This window comes from Polyodon spathula, chromosome 12 (assembly GCF_017654505.1).
Source record: "Polyodon spathula isolate WHYD16114869_AA chromosome 12, ASM1765450v1, whole genome shotgun sequence".
NCBI lineage: Eukaryota > Metazoa > Chordata > Actinopteri > Acipenseriformes > Polyodontidae > Polyodon > Polyodon spathula.
Window position 1 is genome coordinate 19,121,989 of NC_054545.1, and position 15,101 is coordinate 19,137,089.

Consider the following 15,101-nt stretch of genomic DNA (forward strand, 5'->3'; position numbering starts at 1 on the left):
AGCAGTATTTTTTTGTTTTGTGGAATTTTTGGGATACATTTTTTTTTTTTTTAACATGGGAAAGAAGAGCAGACAGTGGCAAAGGCAGGACAAGCAGCAGCTGAAGAAATGTAAGCTGCTGCAGCCACCGCTGGAGGACCCAGCCAGCCTCTTCCCCTGGTGCGGGAAGGAGGACCATCGTTGGCGGTCCTGCCCAGATGTGCCACCGGCAAACTGGTGTGGCCGGTGTGAGGAGGACGGCCACAACTGGGCAAGATGCCCCTACAACCAGGCCCAGGAAGAGGTGCAGTGTTCACCCCGGGCATCAGGGGCCACCCCACTACCTCCAGCACCATCACCTTCACCACGGTCCCAGGAGATCTGGGACTGGTTGATGCACCCTGAGGCAGACCTCGTTCACGATCTCCCCATAGCTATCAACACGCTGTGGCGTCGAGATGGGAAGAGGTGGGAACAGTGGGAGGAACAACACCACCCGGCGTCCTTCCCAGAGGTTGCCCTCATGGTGGTTAATTACCTGGCGGTAGACATGGGACTCCAATGGTGGCTCCAATAGAGGGGTGAGCCGCCTTCCCGAGAGCCAGAGAGGGAGGAGGAGCTGCTGTCGCTCCCAGAGCCAGAGAGGTAGGAGGAGCTGCCGCTCTCAGAGCCCAGAGGGGAGGAGCTGCTGCTCTCAGAGCCCAGAGGGGAGGAGCTATGGCCCAAGGATGCCTGTCTTGCACCGCTTAGGGATGCCATGCCCGCTCCGCTGAGGGGTGACATATTTGGATCGCCTGGGGTTGCCTGCTGCTCTGCATTGCCTGGGGTTGCCTGCTGCTCCGCATCGCCTGGGGCTGCTGGTGTCTACTTTTTGTTTTTTAGGCCTCCCGAGGTTCCGCCGTCGCCGCCTTCTCCACCAGAGGGAGCCAGGCCGCCGTCGCCATACTACCTTGGAGATTCGGGGCCCCGACATCAACCCCGTCCACCAAAACAGCCCACCCAAGGGACATAATTGGACTCGTGGGGGGAAGGGGGCAGTTGGCTGATTGCGGCCGGTGTACTCTGCTCTGCCCTTTAGAAATTGGCAGGGATGGGGTTAAATTCCCCTACCTGCCTGGGTTCATTGTGTTCCGGTGGCTGGGGTTGATTAGATGATTAGTTTAATTAATGATCAATCAGCGCCCAGCCACCTGACATAAAAGGAGTTCTCTGCTTCTCATTTGGGAGGAGGGAGTTGAGGAAGCAGGTTGGTGTTTTGTTGTTTTTATTTTTGAATGTTTGATTCCAGTGAAGGCATTGCCCAGCCTGGAAACCTTATTTTTTTTGCAAGTTTTGTTGTCTTTCTATTTGTGTTTGAAGATTTATTTTGCCTTTGCGCACTTTCATTTTTGTGTTTATTTATAATAAAATAGTTATTTTTTTGAACTTCAGACTGTCTCTGGGCCTCTATCCACTCACCAGCCTGCCACAACATGTTTCTGGGACCAAGTTGCCATGCGTTTAGGTTTAAGATCTATAGTAACCCCCCTTGGAGGCTGAACCTTTCTCTACACTGCAAGATATCACATGCAAGTTGTTTATAAACAGTCTTGTTCTTCTTGCTGCTGAAAGGGTTAGTCATGTTTGTTTTATAATTGAGATTGTAGTGCTGTCTGGATCGCTATTCCTGTCCCGTTTGGTCTATTATAACACTGTAGCATTAGCTGCAGCCACAGGCAGAAAGTCCTTGTGTGTACAGTAGAATGCATCCATTGTTTTACCAACATATACAGTATAGAAACACTGCTGCCTCTGTATACCTAGCCAAAGAGGAAGCTAGTTAAGGCTATTGATTCTGCAAGTAATGTGCAGGTCAGTGTTCAAAACAGAGCTGCAGCTAGGGCATTTACTGACAATACAAATTAAGTCATGCCCCTCAATGGGTGAGAAAGGAAAGCAAAGATGTGGTGGCACCCTCACAGGCCTGGCTCACTCCAGGGCTTTGTGCCTCAGTACAGTGGTCACCATGAAGACTGAGCTGGACTGCCACAGCTGGCATAGAGTATAGTCTGGAGTGGGGGGCTGCTTTAATATATAGCTTGCATGTGTGCTCTTGTCTACTCATATGGGCTCATCCTCCTGCCGCTCATTGACTCCTCAGTTAACCCTATCCACCACTAACATGAGCTTTGGAATAGTGACACTGTGTGCACATGAAGAGTGGGTATTGTGTGTATATATTGCAAATAGCGTTGGGTGTACATTTATTGTAATTGCTTAATTAAGTACCTGACATTCATAAGAACATAAGAAAGTTTACAAACAAGAGGAGGCCATTCGGCCCATCTTGCTTGTTTTATTGTTAGTAGCTTATTGATCCCAGAATGTCATCAAGCAGCTTCCTGAATGATCCCAGGGTGTCAGCTTCAACAACATTACTGGGGAGTTGGTTCCAGACCCTCACAATTCTCTATTTCCTATTTTCTGTTCCAAATGCCCCTTTGTCTAATCTCCATTTGTGACCCCCTGGTCCTTGTTTCTTTTTTCAGGTTGAAAAAGTCCCTTGGGTCGACATTGTCAGTACCTTTTACAATTTTGAATGCTTGAATTAGGTCACTGTGTAGTCTTCTTTGTTCAAGACTGAATAGATTCAATTCTTTTAGCCTGTCTCATATGACATGCCTTTTAAACCCGGAATAATTCTGGTTGCTCTTCTTTGCAGTCTTTATAGAGCAACAATGTCCTTTTTGTAGTGTGGTGACCAGAACTGAACACAATATTCAAGATGAGGTCTTACTAATGCATTGTACAGTTTTAAAATTACTTCCCTTGATTTAAATTCAACACTTTTCACAATGTAGCCGAGCATCTTGGTGGCCTTTTTTATAGCTTCCCCACATTATCTACATGAAGACATTTCTGAGTCAACAAAAACTCCTAGGTCTTTTTCATAGATTCCTTCTTCAATTTCAGTATCTCCCATATGATATTGATAATGCACATTCCTCCTATTTTTGTGTCATCTGCTAATTTAACAAGTTTGCTTACTATACCAGAATCTAAATCATTATTGTAGATTAGGAATAGCAGAGGACCTAATACTGATCCCTGTGGTACTCCACTGGTTACCTCACTCCATTCTGAGGTTTCTCCGCTAATCAGTACTTTCTGTTTTCTACATGTTAACCACTCCCTAATCCATGTACATATGTTTCCTTGAATCCCAACTGCGTTCAATTTGAGAATTAATCTTTTATGCAAGACTTTGTCAAAAGCTTTCTAGAAATCTAAATAAGCCATGTCATATGCTTTGCAATTATCCATTATCGATGTTGCATTCTCAAAAAAATCGAGCAGGTTAGTTAAACACGATCTCCCTTTTCTAAAGCCATGCTGACTGTCTCCTTGGATACTGTTACCATATAGGTAATTTTCCATTTTGGATCTTATTATAGTTTCCATAAGTCTGCATATAATAGAAGTCAGGCTTACTGGTCTGTAGTTACCAGGTTCAGTTTTGTTTCCCTTTTTGTGGATTGGTATTACGCTTGCAATTTTCCAGTCTGTCGGTACAACCCCTGTGTCAAGAGACTGTTGCATGATCTTGGTTAGCGGTTTGTTTTATTTCTTTGAGTACTATTGGGAGGATCTCATCCAGACCAGGGGATTTGTTTATTTTAAGAGCTCCTAGTCCCTTTAACACTTCTGCCTTGGTTATGCTAAAGTTATTTAAAACTGGATAGGAACAGGTTGACATCTTGTGAAAAGTAATCATTTAATATATTTGCTATTTTTTTTTCTTCATCTGTGATTTTGCCATTTGTATCTCTTAGACATTTAACCTCCTCTTTGAATGTTCTCTTGCTGTTATAATATTGGAAAAACATTTTGGAATTGGTTTTAGCCCCCTTAGCAATGTTCATTTCTATTTCTCTCTGGGCCTTTCTAACTTCCTTTTTGACTTGCATTTGCAGTTCTGTGTACTCTTTCTGCGTACTTTGTTTTTGGTCCCTTTTAACCACTCTGTAAAGTGCCTTTTTTCACTGAATATTTTTTAAAATTGATCTATTAAACCATTTTGTCAATTTAGTTTTACATTTAGATTTGTCTACTTTAGGGATGTAATTGTTTTGCGCCTCTAATACTACATTTTTGAAGAACAGCCATTTTCTGTGAATGTTTTCTTTATTTTAATCCAATCTTCTTCTGTTAGTCTCTGTTTCATACCTTCATAGTTTGCTTTTCTAAAATTGTAAACCTTAGCTTTAGTCATTACTTTTGGGGTTTTAAAAAACACTTCAAATGAGACCATGTTGTGGTCTGAGTTTGCCAATGGTTCTCTGACCTCTGTTAGTTAGTCTGTCTTTGTTATTTGAAAAGACTAAATCAAGGCATGCCTCCCCTCTAGTCGGTGCCTTGACAAATTGTGTTAGGAAGCAGTCATTTGTCATTTGTCATTTCCACCATTTCAATTTCGTGCTCCCCACCGGGTTTTCCCATTTTATATGGGGGAAGTTGAAATCCCCCTTTAGTATGGCTTCTCCTTTGCTACATGTATTTCTAATGTCATTGTAGATTATTTTGCTCGCCATCTGAATCTGGCGGTCTGTATCATGCTCCTATTATTATGCCCTTTGAATTTTTGTCTGTTATTCTGACCCATATTGATTTGGCTTTATTTTCTTTGTCCAGGTTTAACACCTGGGCTTCACGACTGTTTCTTATGTATTGTGCTACCCCTCCTCCTCTTCTGTCCTGCCTGTCTTTCCTATACAGTGTATACCCACAAATATTTTATTCGTCCCCATCACTGTCAGACAACCAAGTTTCTATAACACCTATCACATCATAGTTACTTGTTAGTGCAGTAGCTTCAAGTTCTAAATTTTAGATTCTGATACTTCTAGCATTTAGATAAATACATTTAATAGTTGTCTTACCTGAGCTGTTGTCCTTGTTTTAATGTGGTCTCCCTTCTGTTTTTTTGTTGATTTATCTTCCCTTCCTTTCTAGTTTAAATGCTTTTGAACCTGCTCGAGGATCTTTTCTCCAAGAAGATTGGTTCCCTTTTAATTTAAGTGCAGTCCGTCCCGTCTATACAGATAGTCCTTGTTGTAGAATATGGTCCAATGATTCCTGGGAGAGCATCCCTGTTGTGTGTGATTGCCAGCTGTGAAAAGGTCCAGTTTATACACCTCAGGGCTGCTGCAACACCGCAATCCAGCGGGCTGAAGATGGTCCATGCCACCCTTAACCTTCATCTCGATGTCCTGCCTGTCACTCAGCAGTGAGTGCACTCACCCACACAGCACTATCCTGTCACAGCCACCTGCAATTGTCTGCTGTTCCTGTTTTTCTTTGAAGGTCATCCATTATATTCATGCCTTGGCAGAAGCTTCTTTACCTTCTGAAAGCTGAAATGATCAAGTTGGCATTACTGCACTGTACATTTACAAATGTTTGGTAAGACTAGATGGAGTATGTGTCTGTTAATTACATATATTGTTCTGTAGTTATAACATCAAAACATTTTTTTGTTTGGAATTAGAGCAAATTTTAGGACGGAGACATAATTAAAAATATATATAGAATAATAGATGGGTTTCAGTGAGTTACTGGAAAATAATTCCATCTAGGGTTTATGTGACATCATAAACTACAAGACCATCAGGTCGAACACCATATTACTCCAATTTGTCATTTATTTTAAGTTGATCAAAATGACTGCAGCCCTTAAATGAGGGCTGTGACTATACAAGGGCGGCCTTTATTAATAATACTATGCTTTACAAATGCTGCAATATTTTGTTACATGATTTAAGGCTCCGATCTGTATACACTTGTGTATTTTTGGTGCTTGAATACTGTACATTTACTGACGGTTAAGGAGAGCCTATTAGGTGGGAGTTGGGAGCTCAGGGGAGTACTGTACCAGCGAATCAGGAGTGTGTATTGGTTGCTATGGCGTGGGACAAGAAGAGGAGAGTGAACAGTAATTGAATGATGCAGTTGTTTTTCTTAATGAAAAATATTACCTCTGAATATCGGTTTGATTTCTGTTAAAACTAAAATATGTCCTACCGGATTATAATTTTTTTTCTCACTGTAATTTACCTGCTTTTTGTAATTTCTCTGTAAAAGAAACCAAAACTAAAACTTCTCATAGATAATAAGCAAGTTTTATATATATAGCAGCATTTATTCGGGGGCGACGTCTATTAAAGCTCATATCTGAGTGAGGCGTTAATTCGAGGGTGGCGTTAATTCAAAGTAATACAAAGATTTATAAACTGTCACAGAAACCAGAGATGGAATAATTTTCTTTTAAATCACTGAAGCCCATTGATTATTATTATATTTTTTTATAATACATGGATATTAGTATCTGTAAGAAAAAAAGACAATAAATGGGTCTTAAGGGTCAAATTGGGTCAAGTGAATTGAATGAATAATAATAACATAAATTAAGTTAATATTAAAGAATCTTAAATATAATTTTCTTTTAGAAAATTCAGGAACGGTGAATTAAACTCTCGTGTTGCTGTTTTGCTGTTCTGAGCTGTGTTGCTGTTTAGTTGTGCTGTGCTGTGCTGCTGTTTTGCTGTGCTGTGTTGCTATTTTGCTATGCTATGCCGTGCTGCTGTTTTGCTGTGCTGTGCTGTGCTGCTGTTTTGCTGTGCTGAGCTGAGCTGAGCTGTGTTGCTGTTTTGCTGTGCTGTGCTGAGCTGTGTTGCTGTTTTGCTGTGCCTTGCTGTGCTGAGCCGTGTTGCTGTTTTGCTGTGCTGTGCTCAGCTGTGTTGCTGTATTGCAGTGCTGTTCTGTGCTGTGCTGTGTTGCTGTTTTGCTGTGTTGCTGTACTGTGCTGAGCTGTGTTGCTGTATTGCTGTGCTGTGCTGAGCTGTGTTGCTGTGTTGCTGTTTTGCTGTGCCTTGCTGTGCTGAGCCGTGTTGCTGTTTTGCTGTGCTGTGCTCAGCTGTGTTGCTGTATTGCTGTGCTGTGCTGTGTTGCTGTTTTGCTGTGTTGCTGTACTGTGCTGAGCTGTGTTGCTGTTTTGCTGTGCTGTGCTCAGCTGTGTTGCTATATTGCAGTGCTATGCTGAGCTGTGTTGCTGATTTGCTGTGCTGTACTGTGCTGAGCTGTGTTGCTGTTTTGCTGTGCTGTGTTGCTGTTTTGCTGTGCTGTGCTGTGCTGTGTTGCTGTTTTGCTGTGCTGTGTTGCTGTTTTGCTGTGCTGTACTGTGCTGAGCCGTGTTGCTGTTTTGCTGTGCTGTACTGTGCTGAGCTGTGTTGCTGTTTTGCTGTGCTGTGTTGCTGTTTTGCTGTGCTGTACTGTGCTGAGCCGTGTTGCTGTTTTGCTGTGCTGTGTTGCTGTGCTGTACTGTGCTGAGCTGTGTTGCTGTTTTCTGTGCTGTGCTGTTGGTGTTTAGGGGAGTGTGGTGCCATGTTGCATTAGAAGCGGTGGCTTGGCCTTAAACCACAGGGAATTTAACGTGTTTGTATTGTTTTTGTTGAACTGTTTGTTTTAGCCACCTTGCCTCTGTTATTTTGTTAGTGTTTTGTTTGTTGTTTTATTAGTTATTATTAAAATAGCGCAGTAGCACGTAAACTTGCAGTGGTGTGACAGTGTTGTTTCTAGGCCAGCATTGCAGTGGTGTGACAGTGTTGTTTACAAGCTAACGTTGCAGTGGTGTGACAGAGTTGTTTCCAGGCTAGCATTGCAGTGGTGTGACAGTGTTGTTTACAGGCTAGCATTGCAGTGGTGTGACAGTGTTGTTTCCAGGCCAGCATTTCAGTGGTGTGACAGTGTTGTTTCCAGGCCAGCATTGCAGTGGTGTGACAGTGTTGTCTTCTAACCATTTCTTCACTTGTTTGGCTCAATGGAAAGGGGCTTCGTCATCTTCAGGCGCCAGTCATTTTTCTTAGTTGTCCCCTTCAGTAAAAGATGGAGGGATCCTGTGCCTTTGACAGAAAAGCATCCCAGATATGGACTGCTTCCTGATGATTTGTCATTTGGACGATACACTCTGGCTTGTATCTTTCTCCTTTGCACCTTCAAACTCTTAATCCACCTTGGTTTCCAAAACAGCTGAAGGGAAACTCATGAGAGAAAATTACTTTTTCATAAGAACATAAGAAAGTTTACAAACGAGAGGAGGCCATTCGGCCCATCTTGCTCGTTTGGTTGTTAGTAGCTTATTGATCCCAGAATCTCATCAAGCAGCTTCTTGAAGGATCCCAGGGTGTCAGCTTCAACAACATTACTGGGGAGTTGATTCCAGACCCTCACAATTCTCTGTGTAAAAAAGTGTCTCCTATTTTCTGTTCTGAATGCCCCTTTTTCTAAACTCCATTTGTGACCCCTGGTCCTTGTTTCTTTTTTCAGGCTGAAAAAGTCCCTTGGGTCGACACTGTCAATACCTTTTAGAATTTTGAATGCTTGAATTAGGTCGCCACGTAGTCTTCTTTGTTCAAGACTGAACAGATTCAATTTTTTTAGCCTGTCTGCATATGACATGCCTTTTAAGCCCGGAATAATTCTGGTCGCTCTTCTTTGCACTCTTTCTAGAGCAGCAATATCTTTTTTATAGCGAGGTGACCAGAACTGAACACAATATTCAAGATGAGGTCTTACTAGTGCATTGTACAGTTTTAACATTACTTCCCTTGATTTAAATTCAACACTTTTCACAATGTATCCGAGCATCTTGTTAGCCTTTTTTATAGCTTCCCCACATTGTCTAGATGAAGACATTTCTGAGTCAACAAAAACTCCTAGGTCTTTTTCATAGATTCCTTCTCCAATTTCAATATCTCCCATATGATATTTATAATGTACATTTTTATTTCCTGCGTGCAGTACCTTACACTTTTCTCTATTAAATGTCATTTGCCATGTGTCTGCCCAGTTCTGAATCTTGTCTAGATCATTTTGAATGACCTTTGCTGCTGCAACAGTGTTTGCCACTCCTCCTACTTTTGTGTCGTCTGCAAATTTAACAAGTTTGCTTACTATACCAGAATCTAAATCATTAATGTAGATTAGGAATAGCAGAGGACCTAATACTGATCCCTGTGGTACACCACTGGTTACCACACTCCATTCTGAGGTTTTTCCTCTAATCAGTACTTTCTGTTTTCTACATGTTAACCACTCCCTAATCCATGTACATGAGTTTCCTTGAATCCCAACTGCGTTCAGTTTGAGAATTAATCTTTTGTGCGGGACTTTGTCAAAAGCTTTCTGGAAATCTAAATAAACCATGTCATATGCTTTGCAATTATCCATTACCGAAGTTGCATCCTCAAAAAAATCAAGCAAGTTAGTTAGACACGATCTCCCTTTCCTAAAACCATGTTGACTGTCTCCCAGTACCCTGTTACCATATAGGTAATTTTCCATTTTGGATCTTATTATAGTTTCCATAAGTTTGCATTAGTTTAAGTTTCATCTTTGGTCCAGTCTTTGTATTATATAAACCTGCAGCTTTCTGTGTCTGAGTCTCTCTCTGTGCAAATACCATCTTGGCTGGATGCTACTTTGCCACACACATATTTTTTCTTTAAAATAAAAAGTTTAAATTGGGCTGCCTGTATCATAACAAGGCATGGTCTTACTACCAATTTTGGAATATGGTGATGTGATTTGTACAATACCTCTATTCCTTATTGAATTCTTCATTGTGACATGCATGGACTGTTCAATTGTCTTCTTTGAGCACTAGGTGTCTTCGAAACTGCTACATTGGGATGATTTACAAGAGGATTCGAAATGACCCAATTTAGTTTCTGCTAACTCTTTTAGTCACAACTTGGCTTTGATTGTGATTAAGCTTCCTTAGTCTTGTGGATATAGCTTATCCTGGAAGTTATGAAGAATTACGTTTTTTATACCACATTTCTATTTTTCAGGGTAATAATGATGCTTTTTTTTTCTTTTTGGTCTAGCACAGTGGTGGCCAAAAAAACAAACACTGCGATCCATTTTGGTGGATCTCAACGGGCTCCGTGATCCACCAGTAATCTATGACCAACAATTATTAGCGGGATTTAATACAACAGTGTCCAATACATAATAGCAATAATAAAACAAAACAACCACAACAACAAAAACGTAACAAACGCAATATGCTAACTTTTTTAGGCACATGTGTGCTTACGTTTTTAAAAAAAAAACTGAAAACATGCACTGAAAAATTTAGGGGCACACACACAAACTATAATAATAATAATAATAATAATACTATTTTGCTTGGTTTGACACACTGTCTGGAAACGAGCAGCCAACGTACTGATAAATCTGTGAAATTGACAGAGTATGGGATTTGTAGTTTTTAATGTGTGATTAATAGTGGGCAGTGTACACCAATAAACTACATTCCCAGAGTACATTACGATTGAGCTATGAGTTTAGATCCGACTGTGAGTTTTTTTCTTTTGTTTTATACTTTTCAGCCGAAAAAATAAATCACATTTATTGTTTATAGTCAACCTTTAGGAATTTCTAGTCGCATACGTGCACCTAAATTAAAATGTACGTTCGCACAAGCATTGTGTTAGTCTCATATGCAGAAGCTGTTGGGATATTTTCATCTGTGCTACTGGATGACACAGAAGGTTCTGCCCATCAGCCGAAACAAAAACGGTTGTATGCTTGTACGCTAGTGCTTGTTCTGATTTGTCCCGAGATCTACCTAATATCTTTTGTGATCCACCCATGGATTGCGATCCTCGTATAGGCCACCACTGGTCTAGCATATTATAACCTTGCAATTTAATTGCTGCACGCAAAGATCAAAAAAGTTGGAATTTTAGGTACCCTGAAGATGAAGATCTTTTCAGAAATATTTGTAATTGACAGACATCTGTTGTGTATGTGAAACAGTAATGCGATGATGGTCACCCCCTTGAAGCATGTCTCATCCCTGTCTCATTTACCTTAGTGGAGTGGCCAACAGATGAAGGAGGAGGACCACAGGCCCTCTTGTGTGATTGTTTTGAAACTAGACACAGCATTTCCTGACAGGATCCTGCTTTTCATGCAGCTGCTTAATGAGAATAAGTGGGTATCATCTAATAGAAACTAGTATCCCCGGTGTATCCTTTCAAACTCCCTTTTATCACACAGCATGTTTAAAAAAAAAATAGCTCTTCAGCCCTGTTTACCATATCAAAGAGAGACTCTTCATTGTTCTTCTCATTACATGGCTCGCTTGCAAACATCAGGAGGAATTGCCAACAAAGGACGACAAATACTTTTTCATTCCAGAACTCTGTTTACTAGAGTATGTTGATGCCAATGTGGAGAGGATGCCTCAGACAGGTTAATGCTCAGAGAGCACAATGCCCAAGTGCCTTATTAGGATCTCTACAGACTGATCTGAAAGAGAAGCTCCACCAAGGTTTCCCATAAACCACCCCTGCTGAATTCATGACAGACCATTAACTATGTATAGCTGGAATGAAAGGGAATATTACAATAATGACAACCTATACAATGGGGCCTATTTTAATGATCTAAAATAAAATATTTAGTGTAGTTATTAGCAAGGAATTGAAAATGTTCTTTAATGTTCTTTTCCTTCGTGCATCCGTGCACAGAAAGTGATTGTGATTCCAAACTCTGTTGTAGATTTAAACAAAGGTATGTTATTAGATACAGTAGAGCAGCTGGGTGCTCTGTTTTCCTTAAGCACAAGTTATAATAGAATCAACAAGACAATACAATGTTCTGATTATTATAACTTCTCTTATGACATCTTTAACCTATTAAAAGAAACAATTACATACTGATGCAAGTTTTACAATCCTCCTATCAAACAATATTATCATTGATCACGTGGGTCCACATTCTTATATCTCCAAGAGAACACCACTTCAAAATATCCTTAAGTACTCACAAGGCAGTAAAACTACAGTTGAAAGGGGAGGTAGAGAGAAGAAAGATGGAATAAGCCTTTTGCCTATTTTCTTTGAAGTGTAAACTGTGGGAAAAGATGTTTAGACACTTCCCTTAAAACACAGAATAAAGTTATATACAATAAAGTTGTCATAAAATTTAGGCAGTGCATGGGGTGTACAAGATCTGTTGGGACAGGGACATCGTGCAGCACTGCTGCCTGTAGCAATTTTCAACAGTCTTTATCAGTCAAAGTACTTGATCGCTATAAGGAGCGAACCTTGTCAACTAATGATGTAGGATACCCCACACTGTCCCATTTTGGCAATTGCTGCTGCAAAATGTTCAATTCAGATAAAGACAAGTCGCGTGCTATCGGCTGATCTGCATAATTGTATGTGGTTAGACCCTGACAGTCTACAGTACTTATTGTCCTTACTCTTCTATGGGAGCAGTTTTTGTATTATTGTTGTCAGTTTATTCCTCTTAGGGGAACCAGAGAAAAATTGCTGACCATGTCTAATTTTTACACTTTTTGCTATATTACTAAAATTACTTTTAAACCCTCCTGCATACAACTCCTGATCTGTATCTACCAGCTGTGCATCTTCCGCTTTCTCATCTGAATAATCCTCTGCCTCTGCAGCCATCACTGGCTGTTGCTGTCTGTTCCTGTGCCCCCAGCGTAGCTCTTCTGTGCCACTATCTATGTCTAACAATTCCTCTGATTCGCTCTGCTCAGAAAGCTATGATAAACCCAGAGCTGCAATTCTTCTCTCCATTATCTCATCTTTCGTCTGCCTCAATTCTTGCACAACAATTCTATCTTTGTTTTCTCCTGAAACATTCCATAGTTCCTGATATGCCATCTAAATATCATTCAAACGTTTCTGAGTTTTACCCAATTCTAATGAGGCAAAATTTAATCCTCTATATTCTAACTGTGTAGTGGCATAAACTAACCTTTCTGCTATGGACGCCTCTAATTATCGTCTATTCGGTATTGATTCACTTCCCAAATTTTCAATTTGACATTCAATTCAGGTATTTGATCTACTTTGTCCTTTAAATATTTAATAGTTTGAATCAATGCCTACACAATTTGCTTTCCTTGTTTTATTTTGGTTTTCTAATTGGTTATGTGCTTCACACGCATCTAAAATACATTCATACAATCTGCATCCTCTGAGACAATGTACAGACCCTCTTTAAGATGCTGTGCCAAACGTTCTGCAGCCCAAAGCGTCCAGCTCCTGGTCTCCTCCATGAGTCAATTACACTTGAATGATCAGTTTGATCTGTAATTAGGTTTATTTTATCATGCTTTACAATGGCCAAAACGCTGTTTAAAACAGATATCGTGCTTATTTTTGACCAAGGTCTGTGAACTTGCGCAGTGGCTATTTTGAAATCTTATCCCAAAGAATTCCCTAAATACATCTGTCACATTAAAATGCTGCGCATTTTTTAATTTTTTAATTTTTTTTACCAGCTGTTATACTAAATTATATGAACACTAATTAATACTCACAAATGTCCATGGTCCATTCCGCATAGTCTGTTCCAGATTTTCCTTTTCGTGGATGCAAAAGTAATTTTTCATATAATTCAGCTCTAAAAATCTGGTTTTGTGCAGTTGCATTTCGTTTAGTCCAGTTTGCTTTAAACAAACTCCCAGATTTTAAAGAAATATAAGAGCATAAAATTATTGTGATTCCAAGCTCTGTTGTAGATTTCAACAAAGGTATGTTATTAGATATAGTGGAGCAACTGGGTGCTCTACTTTCCTTAAGCACAAGTTATAATAGAATCAACAAGACAATACAATGACATGACAATGTTTTGATTATTATAGCTTCTTTTATGATATTCTTAACCTATCAGAAGAAGTAATTACATACTGATGCAAGTTTTACATTCCTCCTATCAACCAACAATATCATTGATCATGTGGGTCCACTTTCTTCTATCTCCAAGAGAACACAGCTTCAAAACATCTTTTGGTGCTTCACTCGTGAGGCAATAAAATTAAAGTTGAAAAGGGAGGAAAAGAGAAGAAAGATGGAATAAGCCTTTTGCCCATTTTCTTTGAAGTATAAACTGTGGGAAAATATGTTTAAACACTTCCCTTAAAACACAGGATAGAGTGGAATAACCAAAATACTAACTGACTCTTAAACCCTTTTGTAAACTATAGTTTCTTGTAAAGTGTATGTTTCGCCAACATTTATAGCTATTTGCACCAATAAACACACAGTATTTAATCGTTTGTACAATGCAATACTACATTTAAGACAAGGAAATGCTGTGTCTTTTCATTATGGTGCGACCTCTGGAGCAGCTTTGAAAAGACCAAGGAAAGGTAAATGATCCCTGTGTGAATAATGTTGAGAACCTTTAGAGCTCTTTTTTCTTTTAACATTGAAGAGGTTGATCCATTTTTTAAACATGACAAAAATGAACTCAGCATAACATCGCTCTATTGAAACATAATAGTAAAACAGCTCCAGAGCTGTGTTTGTATTCCATCAGGAGCTTTGTGTTAACCCTCTCACACCTGGATCCACTGGCACTGCAAGAGCTTTGTGTTAACCCTCTGACTGTCTGGATCCACTGACACTGCAAGAGCTTTGTGTTAACCCTCTGACTGACTAGATCCACTGGCACTGCAAGGGCTTTGTGTTAACCCTCTGACTGTCTGGATCCACTGGCACTGCAAGAGCTTTGTGTTAACCCTCTCACACCGGGATCCACTGACAGTACAAGAGTTTTATATTAACCTTCTGACTGCCTGCAGAAGGGTGGCAGGATCCACTGACACAGCGAGAGTGCGTTAGAGGACCCGCCAGAGGCATGTTGCTATGTTAATGAGAAGTAAGAAACTGGTTTTAAAGCAGTGGTTACTACTCCTAAGGGCTACAGTAATTCTCACACTAAAATCTGCACTGCATGAGAACTGCTTTCAGTGTGCTAGAAGTGGAAGTACATGTAATATTCAAAATCATGTGACACCAATGATCTAAGATTCATACGTAATGGAAGTGATTTCCAACTAGCAGAAAGGCAAGATTGTGTGGTCAAATACATTTTTTTGTTGACATGATGAAATAGAATATATAAAAACTGCTTCTGCTAAATTCTGTTAAATTTGAGTGCTAGCTTTTACAGGCATTGTGCTCTTCCACTATTGCCCTGGGGCTGCCCTTGAAATTCCAGAAGACATGTGCTAAAGATTACACTGAAGATTC